At 34.6% G+C, this 27575-nt stretch overlaps 1 long non-coding RNA gene across 3 annotated transcripts in view; it reads right to left on the bottom strand.

Moving 5' to 3' along the window:
- The window catches only part of LOC123000848 (uncharacterized), a 273953-nt gene that overhangs the window by 153498 nt on the left and 92880 nt on the right, over positions 1 to 27575 (bottom strand). For all 3 annotated transcript variants that reach the window (XR_006409192.3, XR_008957722.1, XR_008957721.1), the window contains exon 4: positions 2902 to 3060. This is a non-coding gene — a long non-coding RNA (uncharacterized LOC123000848). The remainder of the gene's footprint in view (positions 1 to 2901; positions 3061 to 27575) is intronic.

The raw sequence follows: 27575 nt of genomic DNA, 5'->3' as shown, positions 1-27575 counted from the left end.
TAATACTGATTTACATTTACATTAATCACCTTTAAAAAATCTACCTTCATTTTTTTCTTTATTTTAAACTTTATCATCTTAATTGCAGCGTAGTCAACATACAATGTTGTATTAGTTTCAGGTGTACAATATAATGATTCAACAATACCTCCAATTTTTTTAAAGCAATAAGCCAGCCAGTGTTTCTCAACCAAAGTGTTGAGTAGAAGCCACACAATAGCTACTACGGCACATCCCCAGAGGACTTTCTTGTAATGTTCTGATGGCTGAAAGCCAAAGCAAGGACAACAGTATGGAGGAAGCTTGAGAAATAATTTTTTATGGTGTTTTCTCCCAAACAATGGAAAAAGGTTATCAGACGGAATAAAAATTTAAGTTCAAAATCTGATCCAAAGTACCACTACTGTTCCTGATGTGGCTCTAGTTAAAGAAAATTTAGACACTATTTTTATGACCTTATTTAAATGCTTGAAATTGTTTACTGAGTAGTAAAATGTAATGCTAAACTGCTTCAGCATTAAAAATTCTGATAAAATTTATATTAACAGGAATTGCAATTACTGTTATGATTGAAGAGTTAAAAGTACAATATTTTATAATCCAGGAAAATCTCAGCTGTGATAGGAAGAAGCAATTTATAAATAATTTTCATTTACTAAAAATTAAATAATAGAATGTTATAGGATACCTGTTTTGTATTTTTAGGATAAGAATAATTTAATCTTGACCACCTACATATTTGTTACATTTAATTTTTTCATTTAATTTTTAAAAGGTTGATAAAATGTATTTTATTAGAATATAAAATTGGCATGTAAGCAATCTACTCTTGGTAATTATAAAAGTACTTGAAACATTTAAGAAACAACGTGTACTACTTATGAAAAAGGAAAGGAGGGAAAGAAGAAAGAGAAAGGGAGGAAGGAAGAGAGAGGGGAAAAGTAAGATGAAAGGAAAGGAAGAAAAGAAAAAAAAAGGAAGGAAGGAAGGATAGATGGAGAAAAACGCAAATCCTTCTTTATTTAAAATGCCATAAATTTAAAATTAATGGAATCATAATTAATGATAATATATCATAACTAAAAAACCTCTAAATACAAGGAAAACAAAGTGTTAATAGATTCTTAGGTGTGACAGATTTCAAGTATACCTTCTTATCTGCATGTGACAAGTTCATTTATCAAAACAAAGCTCATTTCCAAGCCTATGCTATAGTACTCTATGTCATAGACCATGGGGGTTCAGGATGCCCTATAAATGTGTTTGTTCTAAGCAAGTATGAAAAATGCGGCTTACCTAGCTAAGCCTTAGAAAGACTACTTCAAACAACTGGAATAAAAAGATGTAACACCATTCTAAAATTTTACTTTCCTATATTTTCCTCATAAACATCTAGATATAATATACATAAAATAAAAGCATTCTATTTCTAAAACTGTTCTAGTAATTTTGTTCCCACATGAGAACCAATAAAAGAAAAAAAAAATTCAAGCATTACCGTGCATGAAACCTAGTCTATGAAACCATAGAAAAGAATAACTTCCAAGAATGAAAAAAACACAAAGACATAATATTTTAGATAAAATTTATGAAACAAGTTATTATACTTATTTCACATGATCTGTGTATCCTTGGCATCTCTACCCCAATTTATGTAAGATTTTAAAACAATCAGTAATCCTTATACCTCAAGTTACATTTTTTAGAAATTGTCTTTTTCCAAAGTATCTTAATGGTATCTATTATTATGATTTTCAATAAGATTACTCCCATGTATGGTGAGCGAATGGTTAGAAAATAAACAGCACAAGCAGGAACAAAACAGATAATTAGAATTTTTGATGTTAAAAGGAGAAAACACATCCCTTACTAGAAACCTTGAAAAGCTTTGGTGAGCACTTACTGAAACTCTACTTTGACTCCGCCTGATATACAGTAGGCACTGAATGGAAGGCAGCATGTTATAATAGAAAGAGCAGTCAGATAACAAAGACTAAAACCCAGATCTTCCAATTACTATGTATAATAATTATTATCCAATTACTATCAATATAACTCAAAGAAGATAATGTAAGTGCCTAGCACAGTGCCTGGGTACAATAAATGCTAAATAAAGAATGGCACCATTTCACTGTGAAACAAACCTGGCATAAAAATTATAAATAAAATTAAATTGTAAATAAAAATTTATTATGGAATTTGAGTCTCATAAATCAAAAGAGGGTAATGATTGCTTCAAATATGATTAAACAACTCAAATATTAATGGCATAGAAATCCTTTAATATATTCTTTATTATGTTACAATATGACAGTATACTTAAGACCAACTTTTTCAGGGCACTGGAGTGGTTCATTCAGTTAAGTGCCCAACTCTTGATTTTGGCTCAGGTCATGATGTCAGGGTCGTGATATTGAGCCCCACATGGGCTCTGTGCTGGGTGTGGAGCCTGCGTAAGATTTTCTCTCTCCTTCTCCCTCCACATTGAAAACAGTTTAACAGTTTCATAACAATAGGGTTAGAAATTTCACGTTATTGTTTTTATAAGTAAATGTATAATTAATTATATCACTTGGGGTATAACTTGTTCAAATTGTTTGTAATTCATATACATTTGGCTTTCAATTATAAGCTTATCCAAAAAAAGAAGAGATTATATCAGAGAAGACTATTATCAATTTTTTAAATTCCAGTATAATTAATATACAGTGTTATATTAGTTTTAGGTGTACAACAAAGTGATTCAGCAATTCTGTACATTATTCAGTTCTCATCATGATAAGTTTAAAAAGGATTCATTAAGTGCAGAAACTAGTCAATAGTTTTCCATTTTGGCCTTTTCATCTTAGTGCTAGAACCTCTTATTTCCTTCATAAATATAAAAATATTAATATAGGGCACCTGGGTGGCTCAGTCGGTTAAGCGTCTGCCTTCGGCTCAGGTCATGATCGCAGAGTCCTGGGATCAAGTCCCGCATCAGGCTCCTTGCTCGGCAGGGAACCTGCTTCTCCCTCTGCCTGCCACTCCCCCTGCTTGTGCTCTCCCTTGATCTCTTTCTCTCTGACAAATAAATAAACAAAATCTTAATATTAATATAGATTGCAAAGAAAAGACTGAATTCATTTTATTGTGGTAAAATATACATATCATAAAATTTACCACTTTAACCTTTTTTAATGTACAGATTTGTGACATTAAGTACATTACATTGTGTGTAGCCATCACTAGAATCCATTTCTAGAACTTTTTGATAATCCCAAACTGAAACTCTATACCCATTAAACAATAACACCAAGATGCCTGGTGATCTTGTTAAAATGTTGAATCTGATTCATCAAGTCTAAGACAGGCATTCGTGTGTGTATTTTCTCCCAAGCTCCCAGGTACTGCCAATGCTACTGGTCTGCAGAACTTACTTTGAAATTAAAATTCTAGAAAGTTATACAATTGACACGTCAAGGGAGCAACATAATTTGAAATCACAAGAGTTACCGGTCTTCCTCAATTTACAAATGTAAATGTTATGGGTGAATTAAATTGTATTTTCCCACTAATTGTCATAATATCAGAAATACATGTTATGGAAAAACAAATGAGTGCATAAATTTTCTCCAAATCCCTAGGAATAGGTAACATTATTATCTAACTGGGGCTTTCCAAATGCTATATAAAGCATCTCTACTTGCCACAGACTCTAGGAATATTATTGGGTCTTAAAGGCTCCAAGGTGCAAGTAGCAGAGCAGCTTAGAGTATGACCTGGATCTGTTGCTCTGGCAGTCTTATGGGTTACTAGACAAATGGGTTATACCAACACTTCAACAATGACATGTATTATCTTCAATATTCAGAGGCCCTTCAGTATTAAACCTGAAGCTTAATAGTAGATGATATAATGTATGTAACTTTTCAAGTTTACTTTGGCAAGTATAGCTCTAGACAAATAAGCTCCCCAAAACTTAGGTGAGGTGTCAGGACTCTGAACACAGGGTCCTTTTCCTACTTTATTAAGGTATCTATGATACTTGCCACTTCCTCTTCATAAGATCTGATCATCATGATATAATCAGTATATTGGAATAGTATGATGTTGTGGGTTATCAAGACAATTAAGATCTCTTCAGACTGCTTTATAATAGAGAGCAGGAGAGGAGAAACCTCTCCAGTATACTGCCGACCCTGCTAAGTAAAAGGAAATTTCTTCTGGTAATCTTTATAAATAAGTATAGAGGAGGGTAAACAACTGTCAGATCGATAACTGTACAGCAGCTACCTGCAGTTGTACTGTTTGCTCCCTTTAATATGTTATTTTTGGTATTTCAACAACAGTGGAATCACCTCATAAGTTTGCAACCATCCACAGGTGTTCTCCAAGATATACTTACTTTTTCACAGGCTAATCATGCCTGGTAAGTGGAAATAGTGGTCAAAATCATTTCCACCTCACGTCATTTCTACAATTCCTTCAGGGAAGTGATATTGCTATAGCAATACTATGCTTCCACTCAGTCCTTTCCAGAACAATAGCCCTTGGTGCATGGAGTGCCAATGTGGGAATTATGCCTATTGCTGATAATGTCTATTCCATTTACTACTTAAGAACTGAAGAAGTAACCATAGGGTGGTTCTGAGTCTTGAGAGTTGAATATAGCCTGTACATAGCCCCTATTTATCACCCAGATGTCATAATCCTCCACTTTTACAATTCAAACGTAACACAGCCCTATATAAAATAAGTAATAGTATCATAATAATCTGGCTTTCCTTTAGATATTGCATTAATATAACAACAAAACCAACATGAATAATTGTTTATTTGAGAATTAGGTCCCAATTTTAATTATGAAATAAAAACAAGATACAATCATATTTATTTACTCTATATCATTTGATTTTTTTTCTATGAATAGAAAACATAAATCTTATAATGAGTTGCAAACTCTGCACTACAAATTAGATTTCCAAATAAAATTCTTAATGTATATGGCAATTTATCTTATTTTCACTATATTGGAGTTGGTGCTGGGTGACGTGATGATATTCAGGCAAAAAAGGTGCACTTTGATAACATATTTTGGAAGGGAGAAAAATAAATAAAGTTATAGTTCAACTAAAATTAATTATTGTAAGAAACATGTAATGTGAAAGGCCTGGAGTGTCACTTTAAAAATGTTTCAAGTTTTCTAAAAGAATAACATCAAGGAAAATAGTTATAACTGGAAAAATTATTACTTGGATTTTCCAAATAATATCTTAATCATTGTAGCACTGTTTTCAGTAACTATATCCAGTTCATTAAAGTCTCTCTTTAACAAAATGCTTTAGTATCAGGTTCTGTATAATGAAAACATAAATACTTGAGAAAAACTAGAAATAATCTCATATCCCATTATGATACTAAAACACATTCTGAGGCTAGAAATATTTTGTTTCTATTACATTAATAAACCTGGATCAAATTCATATTAATTAAAAGACAATGATAGACATTAACAAAGTCTTAACCACATACTAATTTGTATACAAAACTATCAATTATCCAGAATGACCTTTCTGTAAAGATTATTTTTATTTTAAAAATGTTATGGGTGAATTAAATAGTATTTTCCCATTAATCACCATAATTGCGGAAATACATATTATGGAAAAACAATATTTTACTGTAAGATAATGAATACAATACTTAAAAAACTATTAATGGTTTTTCTAAACAACTTCTGCTTTTGTAGGATAAATTCTCCAGAGTTCTAGGTAAAGATAGAAAGATTAGAAACATAGAAAGTATAATTTAGTATCCAGAGCACTATAACCATGTAAACAAATTCTACTTTTTAAATTTATTGAGCAACTTATTTTTGTATTAAGTATATGATAATCAAAGTTACATTTATCAATCTTAAATATAATCTCTATTGACTCGAATATCTTAAAATATAAATTAAATGGAATACCATTATACTTATTTTTCTTCTTAAGCTTTACTGATAGTAATCACTGGACAAAGACTTAAGTACAAATGGATGAATTAAGGAGGCAATATTTAAATTAAAAACCGAATGACTTCTGAAAAACCACAGCAATCATATCAACTACGTAAATGAGAAACTAGCTCCTAAGTATTTTCACTAGCTAGAACAAGGTCAGCAGAATTGTTTTCTGAAATGGCCAAAGAGTTAATATTTGGGGCCTTATAGGCCATAAAGTCTCTTTTGCAATGAATCACCTTGGCACTACAGAGAGTTAACAGCTATAGACAAATGAGCATGATTCCATTCTAACAAAACCTGATTTCCAAAACCGGCAAAGGGCTGGATTTGCTTTACGGGACATAATTTGTGAACCTCTGAGTTAGGATAAAAAGAAACAAGTCTGCAGTTTTTTGAGGATTTTAGAATGGTCAGTAAAAGGAAATAAGGAAACACTATAAAAAGATGTTACCCTATTTGCAGCAGACACTCTGGAACCAAGATTCCTGGTAATCTTGATTTTTATTTTAATATTAATATATTATCAAAATAAAATGTGTTTGCAAATAGAACATATCAACAAGTATCAGCTGATGGCATATCCCTTGAGAACTTCATTAGGAAAAATTTAGTAACTGAGTACACACCTGTAATATCTCAACCAATGATGACATGATCACCTCAAAGTGACAGAAACAAGCTTGTCTGGGGCTCCCAGTTAGCACGTACCTGAGTGACAACGCCACATTGACCAAAGTAAACATCTCTGAAACTCTCTGGCTCTTAACTATACTTTTCCAGCCCATGTGTCATGAATAGAAGTGAGACCAAGAAGGTTTCCTATTCAATGAAAAAAATGTTTTTGCCTAAGATATGTGTCCAAGAACAGGAAAAACGTACCAGAAATGTAACCTTCAGGTGAATAAACCTTTTGTTATCTGTTCTCTAGAAAGAACTGGTGAGTCAGCACCATGAATACCACACAGAAGTATACACCGAACAGTTGTAGATGGACAGCAATTGAATGATGGCATCTTAAAATATATAGAAAATCAATTTGATCTTTTACCTTTTAAAAGAGATTTCTAAGAACTAGACTTCAGAAAAACTTTCAAGTGAAATCAGAACGGGCAATTACAGTGTCTCAGAACATCTGATCATCTGCTATCATGTCCTTTAAAAAGTAACTGGAAACATATCAGTAATGATATATATTCTGAGAAAAAAAATAGATCCATAATATAAATGTTTTATCAGACCAATGAAAGTATTAATATCAATAAACTAAAAATAAGAAAAAAGAAAAAAAATTACAACATCTTTTGATAATTTAATGAGTGCTATAAACTCAAACAGACAAATCGTCCCCTAAATATTTTCACAGGAATGAGAAGATAAAGTAAAGTTTCTTAAATCCATTGTAGAAAATCCATTTTAGAAAATCCTTTTTTTATTAAAAGTGAACACAATAATTATATTTTTCTGGGTTTATGTATGATGAGAATAATAATAAACTATTTAGAAAATACTGAAAAGTTTCAGCACTGCCCCAATAACAAGAATTCCAATGCTTCAAGGTTTTATACACTGAACAATAAAAACCTGTTAGGAGTGACAGAACTACCACTAAGCCTAGTTTCACACACACACACACACACACACACACACACACACACACACGAAGTGGGCATCGATATGTGACTATAAATCCCACTATTTGACTGCAGGCTTAGTTTGGTTCATCAGGCATCTCTTACTCTCTAATTTTGAGATACTTGCTTTAATTTATAACATTGTTTTCCTATGCAATTGTTTCATTCTTCAGAAAAGTTTCTACATATGGTGAGAAATCCTTATACCACTTCATAATTACAGGAACCTTGTAGTTTGTGATCTTAAAAACAAGAGACTCATGTTTGCTGGCACCTGTTGCAAACCACACAAAGGACTGTGGTCCTGCTTGAGTAAATTACCCATTGCTAGAAAATACTCCTCCAGAGAGTAGGAGTACTTGGGTCAATTAAACCTCACCATTTCCTTACATGCAGACTATCAAATTCATTTCAAATTCATTTGAGTAGAGATGCAGATTCATTACATCTTTCCTCCCTTTCCTGCTTCTCTGTTCAGGCTTCCCTTTCAGTTTCTCACAAAACTATTATCCTTGTTCTGGTCATTCCATTTGTACGCACTTGGGATTGAGTTTTACTCCTTTGCCTGTCTAGGTCTTCTTTAGATCTGACTAATCAGATATAATCGTGTTTTCCTAAACCTGTCAATCAAGAACATACTTGAGCTCCCCCTCAATCCATTCCCTCAGTCGTAGGTCAGGTCCACTGTATCTGTGAGCCATACCCAGGCCATGCACCAAGTCCAGGCTTACCCAAAAAGAGATTTGGACATGAGTTCAGTTTGTCTTCTAATTTTGCTCCTTCTACCCCCTAATACTTTTTTGTGTAAGACACTCGACACCGAGTTACATCAAGTTTATTAATGGATTAATTTTGTTGCCCAAAAAGTTGATGACAACTATGCCCTCCATTCTCCATTTGTCACATATTTTATGATCAAAGTGAAACACCCTCCTATAAATGAATGACTAAAATGTCTTTGTCAGTGCATTAAATTTTTTTAAAAATATACACTCAAATATAAATAGCATTCAGTGTTACATTAATGTCAGGTGTACAATATAGTGATTCAACAATTCTATACATTACTTAGTGCTTGTCAAGGTAAGTATAATCTTAATCCCCTTCACCTATTTCATCCATCCTCCCACCCACCTCCCCTCTGGTAACCATCAGTTTGTTCTCTATAATTGAGTCTGTTTTTTAGTTTGTCTCTTTTTTTTCTTTGTTCATTTGTTTTGTTTTTAAAATCCACATATGATTGAAACCATATGGTATTAAGAATATATATGTTCAGCTTTATCATGAAAATCTGAAGGATCAATTTCTCTATTCTCCTTCTACCTGACACCACGCAACCAGAAAATGTTGTATACTAAAATCATTTTTTTTCTTAATGGTAAATTTATAAAATGTCTTAAGATTACTCTTCTAATCTTATGCTTCCCACCCATATGTAAATGTAATTGCTTATTTTTAGGTTATATGTACTGGGGAAAAAATGCTCAGTAGTATCTATTCGGGATAAAGAAAAGTCACCACATTCTCAAATACTCTTTAGCTTACAACTACCCATATTCATGGTTGTTATGCTTTCTTGGTTGATACGTAATGAAAACATTGTTTCTGGTAGGAAAATGAAGCAGGTGAGATTTAAATAGTCTTTGAAAACTAGGACCTTCCTTAAAGATCTTAGGGCTGAAAAACAAATCACAATGGGTACTTCATTTCTCCTTTCTTTCACTTCCCAAAATATCCCTGTATATCTGAATGGAAGGACACAAAGAAGTTAGAGAAATGTTTCAGAAAGGGAAAAGATTTGGGACAGAGGTGCACTGGTATTCATTCATTTAGTAGATCAGTATTTGGGGAACAACAAGGCATTGGCAGTATTCTAAATAATCAATTCAGTAGCAAGCACAATAGATAAAATCCATACTGTCATGTGTCTTCATTCTAGTGGGAGAGACAGCAAATAATAAATAAACATGTAAAACAAATAAAAATCATTTTAAAGAGTGACAAGGGTTCAGAAAAGGGAACTGTTATGAGATAGAGATCTTTGGCAGAAAGGGGTTATTTTAGGTTGAATGTTCAGAGAAAGCTTCTCAGAGCAGGTAATATTTCCACTGAGATTAGAGTGGCAAGAAGTGATTCATGTGAAAAGTGAATATCTGGAGTGGAATATTCACTATGTTTACATGCACTGTCTTCTGTCCTTCAAATATACGAAACTGAGTCCAAATTCAGAGTCTCTTTGCTAGAACTTCTCTCTGCCTGGAATTACAGCCCCTCAAGAGCTCGTGTGGCTTAGAAAAGACTGAAATTAGGAGATATGGAGAGAAGGGTGTATGGAAAAGTAGATATTAAATCTATTCAACAGTGTGACTGGAAATTGCTGTGCAGTATTGGAGATATTAAAGATTACTCCTAGTTTTTTTTTTTGAAGGGAAATGAAATGAATGTTATGTACTGAAATGGGAAATATTAACTGGAGTGACTTACAGGGCTTTTTATGGGCTAGTAGATTAGGTCAGGGTGGGAATTTAGACTTCATGGAAATTTTAAATTAAAGAGGTCTATTAGGCATCTTATCTACCTACTGCCTGTCATATATAAACACTGTTGTTAAATTACTTGATAATCCATTCCCATCTTATTCCTTCCTACCAACATCAGAATTTTGCAACAGGGGATTCTATACCTTTCACAAGCTCCAGGTGTGTTACACAACTAAGGTATGCCAACTGACACATGAAATTCCTCTAGAAACTATCTTTGGTTTAGGCATGGACAAGTGACCTAGGTTGGACCAATCAAGCTAAGGGAATTAGCTCTAAAATTCTCTAATATTGTGAATGGCAGGCCACAGAGAAGGTGGGAAAATATTGGTCCTTGATGCAACTGAATCAACTCACTCTGGAAGCACACTACCACTGGACTTCCTGTTATGTAGAATATTAAACTCTCTTCTATTGCTTAACCCAGTTTGAATGAACAATTCTGTTACTTGCAGCCAAAGGCTTTCTCAGTGATAGACAACCCCTAAGACAGGAAAGGAATTTATAATTGTGGTCACATTCATCTATCTCCAAAGGTCATGTGTACGACTCTTATCAACATGAGATAAGAATACATTATTAATTATATTGAAAACATGAACATGGATGTGAAAATTGGTATATTTCTTAGGAGGTACGTTATTTCCCTTTGATTGAAAGGTATTTCTTCTTTCTCTAGATCAGGGTTTTCCCACTTTACACTACTGGCATTTGGGGCTAGATAATTCCTAGTTGTGGGGGGCTATCCTGTTGTCTTCTGAGTGTTTAGCAGAACCCCTGGTTTCCATCCTAAATGCCAGTAGGAACTTCCCAGTTATGACAACCACAAATTTTTCCAGATACCACCAAATGAATCCTGGGTCACAAAATTATTAACGCTTCCAAATTACTACAGAAGTATATAAAGAGAAAGTCACTGGTAACAAATTGTGATTTTTACTTGCCTTGTGTTTCCAAACATTTTTTCATATGCCCCTTTCAGAATGAATTCTTAAAAATCACCTTGAAGAATTGTCCAAACAAAGGCAGAAAATACCAACTCTACCTGTTTGGTCCTGATGCTAGTAAAGTGGTTTATGGGCTAACTGAACATATGTCCGATTAAGTTAACAAGGTAGAAACGACGATCCCACCCTCCACTTCAAACATGTTTCTGCCAATATTTGATACCCCCCACATGCAAGGCTCAGGGTGATCACTCTCTTTCCAAAAACTGAAAGGGCAATTGAATGTCAGATCTATCCACACCACAGTTGCAACCCCTAGGGAGGTAATCATTTTAGGATCTATCTTTATGTAATGCATTTTTAGTCACACAGTTTGAGAACATTAACAACATTAAGAAAATAGCTATACTGAGCATGTCGTTTAAAAAATAGTAGGCTTAATACTTGCACGTGAAACATGTACAATAAGACATTTTTTCTAAAAAATTTCATATTTTTTTTTCCAAAGGATAAAAGCCTTACTTAGTGAACCAGTTAATTCTAACTTTCATCATATTAGCCTATGGTCATATAAACCTAATTAATACATATGAATGGATTATTTAAATTGACAATAAAAGTGATACAAAGAAAAATTACTTAAATCTATGGACTTGTATGTGTAGATGCAGACATCCCCATTTTTATTACCAGTTTCTTCTATTTTTGCCTTATGAATTATGTCCTTTTTATAAGAGATCTGCAAGGTCACAAAATGAAAAGATAAAAGTCTACTTCTGTGAAATCAGCTCAGAAATTTCACAAAAAGCCTTAAAGTAATAAATCATGACTCAGAGAATGTCAGGAAGTTGAAGTAGTATTCACCTCATTTGAAAGTACATCTTGTTCATTCTGAGAAGTTATAACAAGGCTTTCAGTCCTAGCTTAAAATCGACTATTTTTCTCCTCCATTTCTTGGTATAGATGTCATGGAACTGTTTAATTCTGTTCCTCTTCTCTCTATTCTAATTGCAAACTTTTAATCATAACCTGCTAAATATTAAAAGTAGTCAATAGCTATATTTTAGTGTTGAAAATAGCATAGTCCTATCATAAAAAATCCACTCAAAGGATACAAACCAGATAAGCATAGTTTCAATGTCTGGAAAACGACAACTTTAATAAAAAGAAGAGTTCTGTTACATTTTTGCAACTGCTATGTTTTAAATATCTAGTCTGAAGTTTAAAATTTATTTTCTTAACAATGTTTTCAACTTACAGATTAAATTCAGATATCTTCAAATACATTGTCTTTCTCTTATTTTACATAAAGTCTATGTTTCACCCAACTAACCACACAATAAAGAATGTTGGGTACAAGTAGAGGAGTCAATAAAAGGCTCTCAAAAGAATCTTGAGCCTTAAATGACCCTTGGAGAAGTGTAAGACATAATTTCTATTTCTTATTAATTCATGATATGAATGAAAAACAAAAATTTAGATGAGCAAAACAGGAGATTTCAAGGAAAAGGTGAAATTTGAAGGATAAATAAGACTTTAATAGTAAGAGACTGTGTGTGTTTGGTGGCACATGCAATTGTATGTGGGGAAGGGGATATGGTGAAGATGGGGAGTAAAATAAAATTCCACTTGGAAAATCAAAGACTGGAGAAACATATCTAATGCACCTAACAATAGTAGTCATAGAGGTAGAATTTGGATAATTTAGAGACATTTGGTGGCTGAATGTGCATACAGATGAGCTGAGAAAGAATTCAAGGTTTTAGAAATTATTGCCTTTTGCTTTGTGAACCCATTTGCAGGGGAGAAGATTAATTTGTTTTAGATTTCTTAGATTTCTTGGTTTTAGGCAACAGTGAAACATCTATTGGTTATGGGTAAGGAATGGTTATGATAAATAATAAACAATTAAAATTATACTGAAGGTTCTTTTCTTTCAAAATTATTTAAATATTAATATTTATTATGTCACAGAGGAACACATTCAATATTGGATGCTTTACCAACCAAGAAAGCTATCTTAATAAATTAACGTATATAAATGTGAGCAAGCTCTTGCTCCAAGAAAAATATATAAACTTAATCCTTGTAGCTCAAGATTTATCCTTTAATACTGATAGACTAATTGGAATTCACAGAATACATACAAAGATGCCTGGAAATTTCAGTCTAATTCCTGTGGAAGTAGAAGTCCTCGTGCATGTTTTCTGTGAATTCTTTAGTGGGCTCAAATTCTTACACCATTTAACGATGTCTCCTCAAGAATCCTTCTATGTATGTTTGTCATTGTGAAATCCAGTCTCTAATCCTACTTCCCCAATAAAACAAGAGTTATTAAGAGTACCTAGGAGTGTAGAATATTTTACCTGGTAATCTGAGGGTACAGAGAAGAGGAGTTTACATTATGATTATAAATAACTTCAGAAACAACTTCTGTAACAAATTCTGTTCTTAAAATTCTTTTTGGTTTTTCTATTCCAAGAAAGTGTATAATAGCGCTTTACATCATATAGAAATCTCCTTTATGCCACCTCACTGACTTCTCTCTTCTCCATCTGATGCCTGTCAGTAATAATAAAATTAATAATTAAAACATCTCTTCTGATCATTTCTATTTGAACCATTTAACTATATCTGCATTGGTCTCACTGTCTACCTTAATTGGTTTTTTTTTTTTTTCTACACAAAGAAAGTCTACTGCCTAAAAGGAATATATGAAATGGAAATAATGTCAAATAGTTCCAAAATAAACTTTATTAGCAAAATGTAAAGACATTTTCTAATGTTATGACAGCACTTATTTAGAAGTATGTGATTCAAAGTTTATTAAATTAACTGCAAAGTTTTTTGTTTTTTTTTTTTTTAATTACAATGGGACCACCCATTAAATGCTGGTAGCACTTTCAATGACTATGATAATCAAAAAAGCCTAACACGTTTAGGGGGCATTTTACAGAGTGCCCTCCCTTTGAGAACCACTTCATTAAGACAAACATAAGACAGCTTGTATGGAGTCTCTATCCCCACTGCCCACCTCAGAGGTCATCTGTGATGAAAATCAAAAAAGATCTTCCAAGAGGACAAAACTTGGAAAGGCAGATTGGTGGACAAAGAAGTTTTCTTCACTGCTAGGCAGCAGATATTAATGATATCTATATAAACTAGGTCTCTGGTTATTCCTATTTTGAAATGGGAACTTTTATTGAGAGTATACTGCCTTGCTTCCACATTTGCATATTGAGAGAAGGTAATTTAACTTATTATCTATCCATCAGATGTTAAACAATAATAGACTACCATCTGTATGATTGAAAGGAATGCACAATTATCTAGAGATCTAGATTTTGCTGAATATCTCATTTTCTATTATATCCTTTGGAAAAGACTGAACCCCAGTGACCACACTCCTGGCTACAGGAATGTGCAGATAAACCAATTAGATCCGATGGTAGAAGAGGAAATGTATGCGGTGAATTCTGGGTTAGAGAAAATCACTATATTTTCGGATGCCCTAGGAGCTACTAGGAAGGCCCACTTTATTTGAATTGGGTTTATAAATGTGAAGACTGGTAAGGCTTCAGATACTTGCAACTGTACAGGGAGGGTTAAGAAATGCACAGAGAGCTACTACATGGATTCATGAAGCAAACCCTGCAAAGGCAGAATACAGAGAGGGAGAGAAACTCAACTTCCCATACCCTACAAGGGCCACCAAATCAAGCACATTTGAAACTCAGTTAACTTCTGGGATTTTAACTTCGTGAGCTAATAACTTCCTCTTTATAAATGAAGTCATTCTGAATTAGATTTTGATCATTTGTAACAAAAGAATTTCAACTGATTCACTTGCTACTAGATATTCCAGAGGAAGTAAAAGTAAAAATGTGTGGGAGAAGCAAAACTGTCATGATTGTGGGACATAACAGCACCTTCAGTGAAAACAACGTGCAGGTTTCTTGACTCATCTTCCCTCCTAATAAGGCTTAATAAAAAGTTACTGATGAGCTCAGTCTGCTATCTTATCCTCCATCACACCTATGCTCCTGACTCACAGATCAAACTTATGTGGAAAAGAGACAGCATTGGTGAGTATGTACATGGGGTGAGAGTGAGGGGAGTGTGAGTAAACATGGCCCTGAATTGCATAACTTTTGTCAAAGCAATTCTATCTTTTTATGCTTATATATTTGATATCCAATTAAAATTCATTAAAAATATTTAGTTATTTAAAAAATGAATAAAAGAATTTTGAAGTAAAACTTATGAAAACTGTGTGCAAATTCTGTAACTTACAGATGTTCATTTTTCTGTTAAATATTCACATCTAAATACTTGAAAGTTACAAACCCAGGACACCCAAAGATGAACTAAAATGTTGATCTGCTTGAACATGTTGGAACGTGGACGGGGCCATGAAACTGCACAAGTTTAAGCTTGGGCTTTAATGGCAGAGCATCCACATTCTGTTCTCATTGCCTCATCTTTGGAATCGCTTTGACTTAACAATTGCCTCTCAAGAAAATTTTCCTTTTTCATGTAATTAATCAATTGAGAACCAACTTGAGGATACTTGCTGGGGAGACACTTGAATCCATACAAGAGCTTTAACAAGTCAAGCTTAACCTCTCCACAGCCCCTCTCATAACTCTGAGTTAGAATGGATTTTGGAGCATTCAATTTAGCATTGACTACTGAGGCTTTGCACCAAAAATAGAAAGCTCAACCTCATTAGAGCTATAGAATCCACATAAAATTTTATTGGAGTTTAAACAACAAATAAAAGACTTGAAGTTGGAAAAATTATTTCCCTACAATTGAATTCTTAGGTTAGCTTCCCAGTTTCCTAAGGGTTCTGTGTCTTTCTAGTCTCTATGAAGATCTTCATGGTGCCCACTCATGGGTGCTCAGACCATAATATATATAGTTCAAGGCCAAGCTGCAGCTCCCAAAAATAGCTTGAATTGTTACCTCGGGCTAACTTCATGATCTTTATTTTAGCTAAGAGCCTTGTCCACTGACATTTGTTGGTAACCAAGGCCTGAATTTTTCCTACAACTTGGGGGCCTAGCAACATGGCTGAAACCCTTCCAAATCTTTACATAAGGTCAGCCCATGGTTGAGTCTCTCATGCACTATCCTAAGGCCAGAACTATTTTGAGGCCCTGAGAACTTTAATCAAGATCTGGTAAGTGCTGCCTTTCTTCTATAGAAACAGCAAAGAATCTACTAAAAAAAAAAAAAAAAACAAACAAACAAACCAAAAACAGCTTCTCACCTAAGTTACAGTCCTCTCTGAGGCCTAAATAACATAAAACCCAATCCTTCAGCCAGTTCAAAAGAAGTCCATGCGCTGCCAAAGTCAAAATGCCCTGCCCATATGCTAATGTCCAGAGTCCAAAGCCAAAGCCGTGAACCTGACCCCAAGCAGAAACTTTATCCATTATGTAGATTTTGGTCTCCAATTGCCCCAAAACTCTAAATTGAATTAACAACTCCCCAGCTTCCAATACTGCAGGCACTCCCTTAATCACAGGGTTATTACAGTATGAAGACAGTTTCTCCCAAGGAGTAGCATGCTCCCAAGAGATAGGAGAAGAAAAGGGATTGCATATGCATGCACAAATTCTCCTTCCAAGCCAACCAACTTCCTCCCTTGGGAAGATGTAAGAAGACATGGAGAGCTCAGATATGTTAGTTCTTGGAATCACTATGAACTGAAATAGCTCCACAGTACAAGGAAAATTACTTTTCTACTAGTTGGGCATAGTGAAAATTAGTTTTAATTCTTTCACCTTCAGATCTTACTGATTTAGTGTTTTGGATATTGGCATGTTATGAGGAAATTTGTCAAAATGAATAATTAATATATTATTATTTTTATTTATTCAATTCATATATTTTATTAAAATATTTTCATATTTTAATTTATATCTTTTTAAATGGAAATTTTATAGATAATAGAAAAAAGTCAGTGACCAAGAAGTCATTCAAATTTCAGCTCTGTTGTAAAAGGATACATAGCATTCTCTGAGTCTCTGAGTGGCAGGATTACAAATTATTTTTATTTTCTTCTATATATGATTATAAATTCAAAGGATGTGTATATAATATTTAAATATTATTAAATATTTAAATGTATTAAATATTATGCATATGTATCTTTTGATGTATAAATATATAAATAAATATTCCTATATTTTATAAATAAATTCCATATAAAATATATTAATCTTTTATATTTCATAGTTTTGTATATTTACATATAATTAGATGTAACTTTCCATTAGAAAAAAAGGGTTTTTTTTAATTAATATCTTTCCCAACAAAGTTTCCCAGATCTGTCATAACAGTATTTAAAATGAAGCATACTAAATGAGTGCTAAAAAGGGAAAGAACTTACACAATCCATCCTGTAGCTGTAGTATATTCACATAGTCCTTTTATTTCTTAACTTTATTTCAGTTGTAGTTCATGATGTTGAGCCTCACAGTATACCAACATAATTTAAGATACACAATTAAAAATGAAATGCTATTTAAAAATCTTGGTTATACTGATAAATTTTCTTCTCTTTACTCTTTTTTTTTTTAATTTTATTTATTTATTCGACAGAGATAGAGACAGTCAGCGAGAGAGGGAACACAAGCAGGGGGAGTGGGAGAGGAAGAAGCAGGCTCATAGCGGAGGAGCCTGATGTGGGGCTCGATCCTGTAACGCCGGGATCACGCCCTGAGCCAAAGGCAGACGCCTAACCGCTGTGCCACCCAGGCGCCCCCTCTTTACTCTTTTTTTAAAAGATTGATTTATTTATTTGAGAGAGAGAGACAGCATGGGTGTGGGGAGGGGCAGAGGGGGAGGGAGACAGAGAAACTTCAACAGACTTCCCTCTGAGTGTGGAGGCTGCCACAAGTCTCAATCCCAGGACCCTGAGATCATAACCTTAGCCAAAATCAACAGCCAGACACTAAATTGATTGAGCCACCTAAGCACCCCTCTTCTTCTCTACACTCTTAAAAACATATTAACAAACATGTAATATAAGAAATACTTGTTTCACTGGCTGAGAAAATTATAATGTGCTTGCATGGATTACTATACTATTGCATCATATTTATATAATATACACACACATACACACACCTCACTGGACAATATGAAATTCAAGCACAAATACTGTGCCATTTAATTTCTTTGAATTCTATATTTCAAAAATTAAAGAATCAAAGTATTTTCAAGTATATATTAGATAGTATACTTTTTAATAGCCTCTTCATTCTCAGACTCTTTTATTTTATAATTATGCCACTTTCAAAGTTATGAAAATGAAATCACATATGTTAACATACGTACAAAGCCAATATTGAGAGTAGCAGCTGTAATGGGGTTTGAGATCATTACAAGTTGTTACCCCTTCCATTGAGAGAGAGCATCAAATTCATTTTCCCTTGAATCCGGGCTGACCTTAATGACATGCTAAAACAATGGGATGTGAAGAAAGTGACATTCTCAGATTTGGAACATTCTTTCTTAGACTCTTGAGTTTTCAGATAGGAAGCCTGATTACCCTGATACTTTCCAACATGGAGAGGCCACATGCAGGTGCTTTCAGACCCAGCAGATTCTACTTTTCCAGTCATCATTGCCAAGGCAGAAGACAAAGGAGTGAAGCCATCTTAGACCCTCCAGATGAGCTTATCCACTAGATGGACCCCACACAGTAACATTCACGATGTCACAGGAAATAAAAGAATTTCCCAGCTGATGCCTGCTTTAATTCCTGATTCACAATATCATAAAACATAATAAAATTACTGTTTTAAACCACTGTATTTTGGCATAGTTTGTTATTCAACTATAAGTAACTGGCATAGATTCCTAGATATGATCCTCACGAGAAGACTTGAGAGTTGTGTTTATTGTCAGTGAAATTGTCTAAATGATTTTCTTAATCCTTTACTCTACACCAGTGAGTTTTTCTCAAGCTTCTCTTTTCCTTTTCTGACATGACATAATTAATGGATGACTTTAACATGCTCAAAAGACTGCCATTAGTATCACTTTTTGTTTGGTCTGCCTCACATCTATTTACATTGTGGCTTGTGGGTAAGTCCCAATGCACTTGTTATAATTCAGTCCCTTTCTCTTCTCTTTCTCTTCTCATGATGACCACTGTATCTAAATCATTGTTGATAAACCTCTACTCTAAGGTATAAAAAATGTCAAAGATATACACAGACGTTGAATCAAGGTCATGAGCATTAGACAAAATAATAACCCAAATAAAACAATTCCTAAACATCTATAATCATAATCCACTTCTGCAACCTAATTCAAATGAGCCACTTTCTTCTTCTTCTTTTTTTTTTTTTTTTAGATTTTTATTTATTTATTTGACAGAGAGAGAGAGACAGCCAGCAAGAGAGGGAACACAGGCAGGGGGAGTGGGAGTGGAAGAAGCAGGCTCCCAGTGGAGAAGCCTGATGTGGGGCTCGATCCCAGGACTCTGGGATCATGCCACTTTCTAATCTTGGAAAAATTAAAGGCCTGGATATATAAACATAAATATTTACTATAATCTGTTAATATAGTTAATATAATTCTTTACATTCTACTTATTTTAAGCAGATATTTGCTTTATATATTTCAAAATTTTGTGGAACAAAAAAAAAAGTTTTCTTTCATATATTTGCCTAGGTTTTTACTCTTCATCAATTAAAAATACTATTATCACCACTGGCACTCAAAACCAATATATTTCACTTTAGCATCACACATTGGTTTTCCAATGAGTATCTGATGTGGCAAAAGAGACGGAGAGGATTTCTATCTTTTCAGAAGTCATCTCCAGTTTTAAAAGTCCCAATCTTTAAGTTCTGATCACTATGTTATTTCATGTGTGCCGAAATAATTACAGTTTGCCAATATGATATACTTTTTCCTGTCCTTTTATCTTTTTTCAAGTTAGTCCTTCTGTTTGCATTAACCTTTACATGTTCTTCCCTGTGAAAAACTGCAACTGTAAGCTGCACACTCGGCTTAGAAATGACTTCTTCCTCTGGTCTCTACAACCCAAGGCAATTGGATATCTCTCTACTTCCTACACATTTCATTCTCTTCCCCTATAAATTGAATATAGTAGCACACCCTAATTTATAGGTGGATGTTAATATTAAATGAGATGAAGTATGTTGAGCTCCTATAAGAGTTATATTCTTAGAATAGGCTATATTGGCTATATAGTCTCTAAAATATATATACCTTAATACATCTTCAAACATTAAATTAAATATAAATGACTATTGATAGATATGAATACTGTATTTTTTACTACAAAGCAAAAATAGAGAAAGCAGACTAATCATTAAAGCTTTTGCCTCTTGAAAGCAAAAGGGACAAGGACACTATTCGGGTTAAAGGTGTTTAGCTGCTCTTTAAAAAAGATTAAAAAAGATAAAATAAAAATGAGAAGTCGTAGATTTCCTATATTTAGATCTTGAGCAACTGTAAAATTAAAATATTTTTTCACTTTAAATACAACCAAAACTATAAAATCAGTACCATAAACATTAAAACAAATGTAATATTGCAAATGATGTTGTTTGGCAAAAGTTAAATATCTCTACACAGTATGATTATGGTATACATCTGTATTAGACAGAGTTCCCCAGAGAAACAGAACTAATAAAAGATTATATGATATAGATAGATAAAGACATAGATGTATTATAAGGAACTGGCCCATGCAGTTATGGACACTGAGAAGTCCCAAGATGTGCAGTCAGCAAACTGAAGAACAAGGAGAGCTGACTGTGTAGTTCTAGTTCAAGTCTGAAGGCCTGAGAAGCAGGAGAGCGGATAGTGTTAGTTCAAATCAAAAAGCTAGAAGGAAACAGACCCAAGAGGAGATGATATTTTAGTTTGAGTTCAAAAGCAAGAAAAAGACCAATGTCCCAGCTGAAGTTATTAGGCAGCAGGAATTCCCTCTTAGTCTTTTCGTTCTATTCAGGCATTCAGTAGATTGGATGAGGCCCACCCACACTAGGAAGAGCAATCTTATTTACTCACTCTACCAATTAAAACGTTAATCTCAGAGAGGGAGGCAAGATGGCAGAAGATTGGGGACCTCATTTCATCTGGTCCCTTGAATTTAGCTAGATAATTATCAGATCATTCGGAACATCTAGGAATTCAACCTGAGAGATAAGAAAAGAATTGCTGAAATTCTACAAATAGAAAAGTGACCACTTTTTGCAAGGTAGGAGATGTGGAGAAGTGAATCCGAGGGGATATATTGGAAGATGCACTGTGGGGGAGAGAGCCTCCATAAGCCAGCTACCAGAAAGTGATATAGCCCCGGATCACGATATCGGAACTTTCAGAAATCCAGTCCAGTGAGAGACATCCCTGCCTGAAACGTTCTCAGGTGCAAAGCGGGGCAGAATTCTAGGTGGGATAGTGTGGTTTCAAGATCCCTGGGGTCACAGAAAGAATGGGGGTGCCTGAGCCAACAGAGATTGCAAGCACTGGAGCGGGGAAACTGACTAAGGTCAGCAAGCCTGGGAGTGGGCTCGCAGCTTGATTTGCCATAAACCGGGAACTGCAGGGCGATCTGGTAACCGCTTTCTATGCAGGGGCCCTGCAAAGGACAGAAACATGGTGACCCTTTGCCTTCCCCCAGGAGGTTTGGTGCGAGTGCACGTGGCAGGAGTCTGCAAAGTTTGACGCACACAAAAGTGAAGATTCCTTTTCCCTGAGGGTTTACTGAAGAGAGGGTGCTGCGATCTTTCAGCTCCAGGCTGGAGATTGGGGCATGGCCATTTTATTTTATTTATTTTTTTTTTAAAGGTTTTATTTATTTATTTAACAGGGATAGAGACAGCCAGCGAGAGAGGGAACACAGCAGGGGGAGTGGGAGAGGAAGAAGCAGGCTCATAGTGGAGGAGCCTGATGTGGGGCTCGATCCCATAACGCCGGGATCACGCCCTGAGCCGAAGGCAGACGCTTAACCGCTGTGCCACCCAGGCGCCCCAGGGGCATGGCCATTTTAATTTTCATCCTCTAAAGAGGCAGGGAAAGCCTTCGGGGGAAAAAAAGTCACATACAGCAACCTGGAGCAGCTTACAATGAGCCTGGCTCCCTGAAAATGGGCAGTGCAACTCCATCCAGGCAAAGACACCTAAGAATCAGGCCCCTCCCGCAGAAGACTAGCTAGAACATCAGGGGAATACCAAGTTTATCAGGCACACAGAACTGCAAAACTTCAGCACTAGGGGAAAAGAGTATATAGAATTTGAGGTTTTTTCTTATGATTCTTTTAATCTTCCAGTTTAAAATTTTCCTTTTCTTTTTTCTTTTTTTCCTTTTCAACTAGTTTCTTATTTTATCAACTTTTTAAGTCTTTTTCAAACTTTCAGTTTTATGTTTACATTTTATAGATATATTCTTCATTTTTGGCTTCCTTTCATTGTATTCAATTATATATATTGCATATATATATTTTGCACATATATATATAACATATATAAAAACATGAAAAAATATATATATATGGATTTAATGTCTTCTAACAAAGACCAAAATGCTAAAATACACCAGGGAAGTTATATTCTCTCTTTTTTCCCTTTTGTTTTCCTTTTCCTTTTCTTTTTTGGTTTTCTGACCTCTTCAGATTTGTCTAGTGCGCATTTTGCTTGAGTCATGGTTGATATTTTCATTTTTTTCTCTCATTCATCCATTCTTCTCTGGGCAAAATAACTAGAAGGAGGAATTTGCAACAAAGGAAAGAACCAGAGGTAATACTCTCTGCCACATAACTAATCAGTAGGGATATAAGTAAAATGTCAGAGCTGGAATTGATGATAACTATTATAAAGTTACTAGCTGGGTGTGGGGGAAAAAAGCATAAAAGACACTAGAGAATCTCTTAGTGCAGAAATAAAATCTAATCAGGCTGAAATTAAAATGCTTTAACTGAGATGCAGTCTAAAATCAATGCACAGAAATCAGTTGCATTTCTATACACTAACAATGAGACAGAAGAAAGAGAAATTAAGGAACCAATCCCATTTACACTTGCACCAAAAACCATAAGATACCTAGGAATAAACCTAAGCAAAGAGGTAAAGGATCTGTACTCTAAAATCAACAGGATACTTATGAAAGAAATTGAAGACACACACACAAAAAAAATGGAAAAATATTCCACGCTCATAGATTGGAAGAATAAATATTGTTAAAATGTCTATGCTACCCAGAGCAATCTACACATTCAATGCAATCCTTATCAAAATATCATCATTTTTCACAGAACTGGAACAAATAATCCTAAAATTTGTATGGAACCAGAAAAGAGCACAAATAGCCAGAAGAATGCTGAAAAAGAAAACCAAAGCCAGTGGCATCATAATGCCAGACTTCAAGCTGCATTACAAAGCTGTAATCATCAAGACAGTATGGTACTGGCACAAAAACTGACGTACTCATCAATGGAACAAGATAGAGAACCCAGAAATGGACCCTCAACTCTTAGGGTCAACTAATCTTTGACAAAGCAGGAAAGACTATCCAATGGAAAAAGGACAGTCTCTTCAATAAATGCTGCTGGGAAAATTGGACAGCTGCATGTAGAAGAATGGAACTGGATCATTTTCTTACCATACAAAGATAAAATGGATGAAAGACCTAAATGTGAGATAGGAATCCATCAAAATCCAAGAGGAAAACCAAAATCCAAGAGGCAGCAACCTCTTCGACCTCGGCCACAGCAACTTCTTGCGAGACACTTCTCCAAAGGCAAGGGAAACAAAAGCAAAAATGAACTATTAGGACTTCATCAAGCTAAAAATCTTCTGCACAGCAAAGGAAACAGTCAACAAAACTAAAAGTCAACCTATGGAATGGGAGAAGATATTTGCAAATGACATATCTGGTGAAGGGCTAGTATCCAAGATCTCTAAAGAACTTAGCAAACTCAACACCCAAAAAACAAATAATCCAGTCAAGAAATGGGCAGAAGACATGAACAGACATTTCTCCAAAGAAGATATACAAATGGCCAACAGACACATGAAAAAATGCTCAACATCACTCAGCATCTGGGAAATACCACAATGAGATACCACCTCACACTAGTCAGAATGGCTAAAATTAACATCAGGAAATGACAGATGTTGGTGAGACACAGAGAAAGGGGAATGCTTTTACACTGCTGGTGGGAATGCAAGCTGGTCCAGTCACTCTGGAAAACAGTATGGAGTTTCCTCAAGAAGTTAAGAATAGATCTCCCTATGACCCAGCAACTCCACTACTAGGTATTTACTCCAAAGATACAAAAGTAGTGATCTTAAAGGGCACCTGCACCCAATGTTCATAGCAGCAATGTCCACAATAGCCAAACTGTGGAAAGAGCTGAGATGTCTATTGACAGATGAATGAATAAAGAAGATGTGGTATATATATATACAATGGAATATAACTCAGCCATCAGAAAGGATGAATACTTAGCATTTACATAGATGTGGATGGAACTGGAGGATATTATGCTGAGCGAAGTAAGTCAATCAGAGAAAGTCAATTATCATATGGTTTTACTCATATGTAGAATATAAGAAATAGTGTAGAGGATCACAGAGGAGGGGAGGAAAAACTGAATGGGAAGTCATCAGAGAGGGAGAAAAGCCATGAGAGACTCAACTATAGGAAACAAACTGAAGGCTGCTGGAGGGGAGGTGGATGAGGGGATGGGGTAATTGGGCGATGGGCATTAAGGAGAACACATGATGTAATGAACACTGGATGTTATACGTAACTGATGAATTATTGAACACTACACTTGAAACTAATGATGTACTATTGGCTAACTGAATTTAAATTAAAAAAATTAAGTAAAATGTTAATCTCACCTAGGAACAGTTTCAGATACAACCAGAATAATGATAGACCAAATGTTTGGGCACCCAGTGGCCTAGTCAAGTTGACACATAAAATTAACCATCACATACTCCTACCACTATTATATGTTCAAACTGGTCTAAAAAAATTTTTGTTCATTTGCACATCATGACAGCTTTTCTTTTTCATACATCATCATTTATACATTAACTTTGCTATAGTTCTTTTCACTTAACCATTGACTATTGGAGTAAAGTTAATCATTGCAATGAGATTAATTTCTATGCCTGAGTTTTTATTTGAGTGTTCAATATGAGAGCATCCTGCTGAAGTAGTATCCAACTGATCCAGGATATGCTTATACTTTTAACTATACATATAAATATTATATACATGAAAGAACAAAACGAAAGAAAAAAATCATAGAAAATACCACCGATGGATACACTGGACCAAAGAAATACATGGACTGCAATTAAGAAATATGTGATTTAGTATGTATGTAGTAAGTACCAAAGTATGATATTAAGTCCTCTGAAGTAAATATATATGTATACACCCACATAAAAAATATGTACATATAGGCATGACAAAACAAATAGGCAGGAGCTAAGGCATTCTTTTAATAAAAGGAAATTTGGGAAAAATGAAACAACTTATTTCATTACAAAATTATTTTAGTAACAAAGAAAAATTTATAAGCCTACTTCTCCCTCTCCCCTTACCCCTCCCCCAAACTCATGTTCTCTCTCTCACTCTCTCTCAAATAAAAATCTTTAAAAAAATTTAAAAATAGAATCTGTATTTCTTACAAACCAATGCTCAACATTATCCACTTCATGATACTTTCACTATATATATGTGTGTGTGTATATATATATATATATACATACACTATATATGTGTATATATATACTATATGTGTATACTATTCACTATATACTATTCACTATATATATATGTATACATACACAATATACTACAGTATAAATTCTCTATAGATGATGGATGAATAGATAGATAATGGATAGATATAGAGATGACAGATGATTGATGATAGATGATTAATAGACATAGACAAATAGGTAGGTAATAGATTGATTTCTGGCAAAAGACTTTTTTCTAATAATTGCTTAGAGGTATTTTTATCAGCAAATGTTAGAATAAGGAATTAACCATTTTATTTTAAATGGTCTGGCAACAAGTAAATTAATAGTTATTAAATTTTTCTCTCGCAGTTAGAAGCCGTCCTCCACTCTTCTTTACCCTCTTTCTCCATGTGATATACCAAATCACTTATTGCCACCCTCATCACTCTTTTCTAAACTCATTTGAATCATGTCTGTGCCAGTTATGGAGCCTTGCATTGCATTCATACTTTTTGACTGATCTGTGGAAATGGATGTGGGCCCTTTAAATATTTTTCCTTTGTCAGATGGCACTGAAGTTTAGTCACTTTCCATCTAGACAGGAAAGGGTATTGCTTTCTGATTTCAGTGTGTCCACTTGGCTGGCTCCTGCAGTCCCAGCTTCTCCAGCACTAGGCTCCTGTTGGGCCTGGCTGCCAGAAGCATCTAGTGGCCAGCGGCTTTCCCCTACAAGCCCTTTAGGTGGTTTTATGGCAGAATGCTTCTGGTGAAATCCCTCCTGTTCACAGCTTTCTCCTACAACCCAGGAGGCTGATTTCCAGCAGTTCCAAAGGTCAACCTCTGGCAAATTCCACCACTGGCAGGGCACCACAGTAACTTCTTTGCTTTCCAGTGGACTAGAGTCAGGCTTTCTCCACAAAGGTCTGAATTTCAGCCTTGAGGAGATAGTGGTATTTACTTGAGTGTTTTGCCTCAGCCCTGGGGATAATTTACTATAGTATAGTATAGTATGGGATAGGATAGTAGTGTAGTATAGTATACTGTAGTATAGTCTAGTGTAGTATAGTCTAGTGGTGTAGTATAGTATGGTAATATAGTATAGTATGGTGTACTATAGTAGGGTGTAGTATAGTATACACTATTGTGTGGTATAGTATAATATAGTAGTATACTGTACTGTAGTGCAATAGTATAGTGTAGTATGGTGTAGTGTAGTATAGTATTATGTAGTATGGTGTAGTGTAGTATAGTAGTATACGATCGTGTACTATAGTATGGTGTAGTGTAGCATAGTATAGTATAGTAGTATAGTGTACTGTAGTGTAATATTATAGTGTATTATAGTATGGTGTAGTAGAGTATAGTAGTGTAGTGTAGTATAGTATAGTGTAGTGTAGTATAGTGTAGTGTAGTATAGTAGTATAGTATGGTGTACTATAGTATGGTGTAGTGTGGTGTAGTATAGTATAGTAGAATAGTGTGCTGTAGTATAGGGTGCTGTAGGGTTACAGTATAGTGTGGTAAGTATAGCAGTGTAGTGAAGTATAGTATAATGTTACTGTATGATTATGGACTAAACTATGTCTCCTCAAAATTTGTATGTTGAATTCCTAACCCACAGTACCTCAGAATGTGACTGTATTTGGAGACAGAGCCTTTAAAGGGGTGAATAGGATAAATGAAGCCCTTTGAAACCCAATAGTATCTGACTG

The sequence above is a fragment of the Ursus arctos genome, unplaced genomic scaffold (genome assembly GCF_023065955.2).
Source record: "Ursus arctos isolate Adak ecotype North America unplaced genomic scaffold, UrsArc2.0 scaffold_6, whole genome shotgun sequence".
NCBI lineage: Eukaryota > Metazoa > Chordata > Mammalia > Carnivora > Ursidae > Ursus > Ursus arctos.
This window is presented reverse-complemented; position numbering and strand designations above follow the sequence as displayed.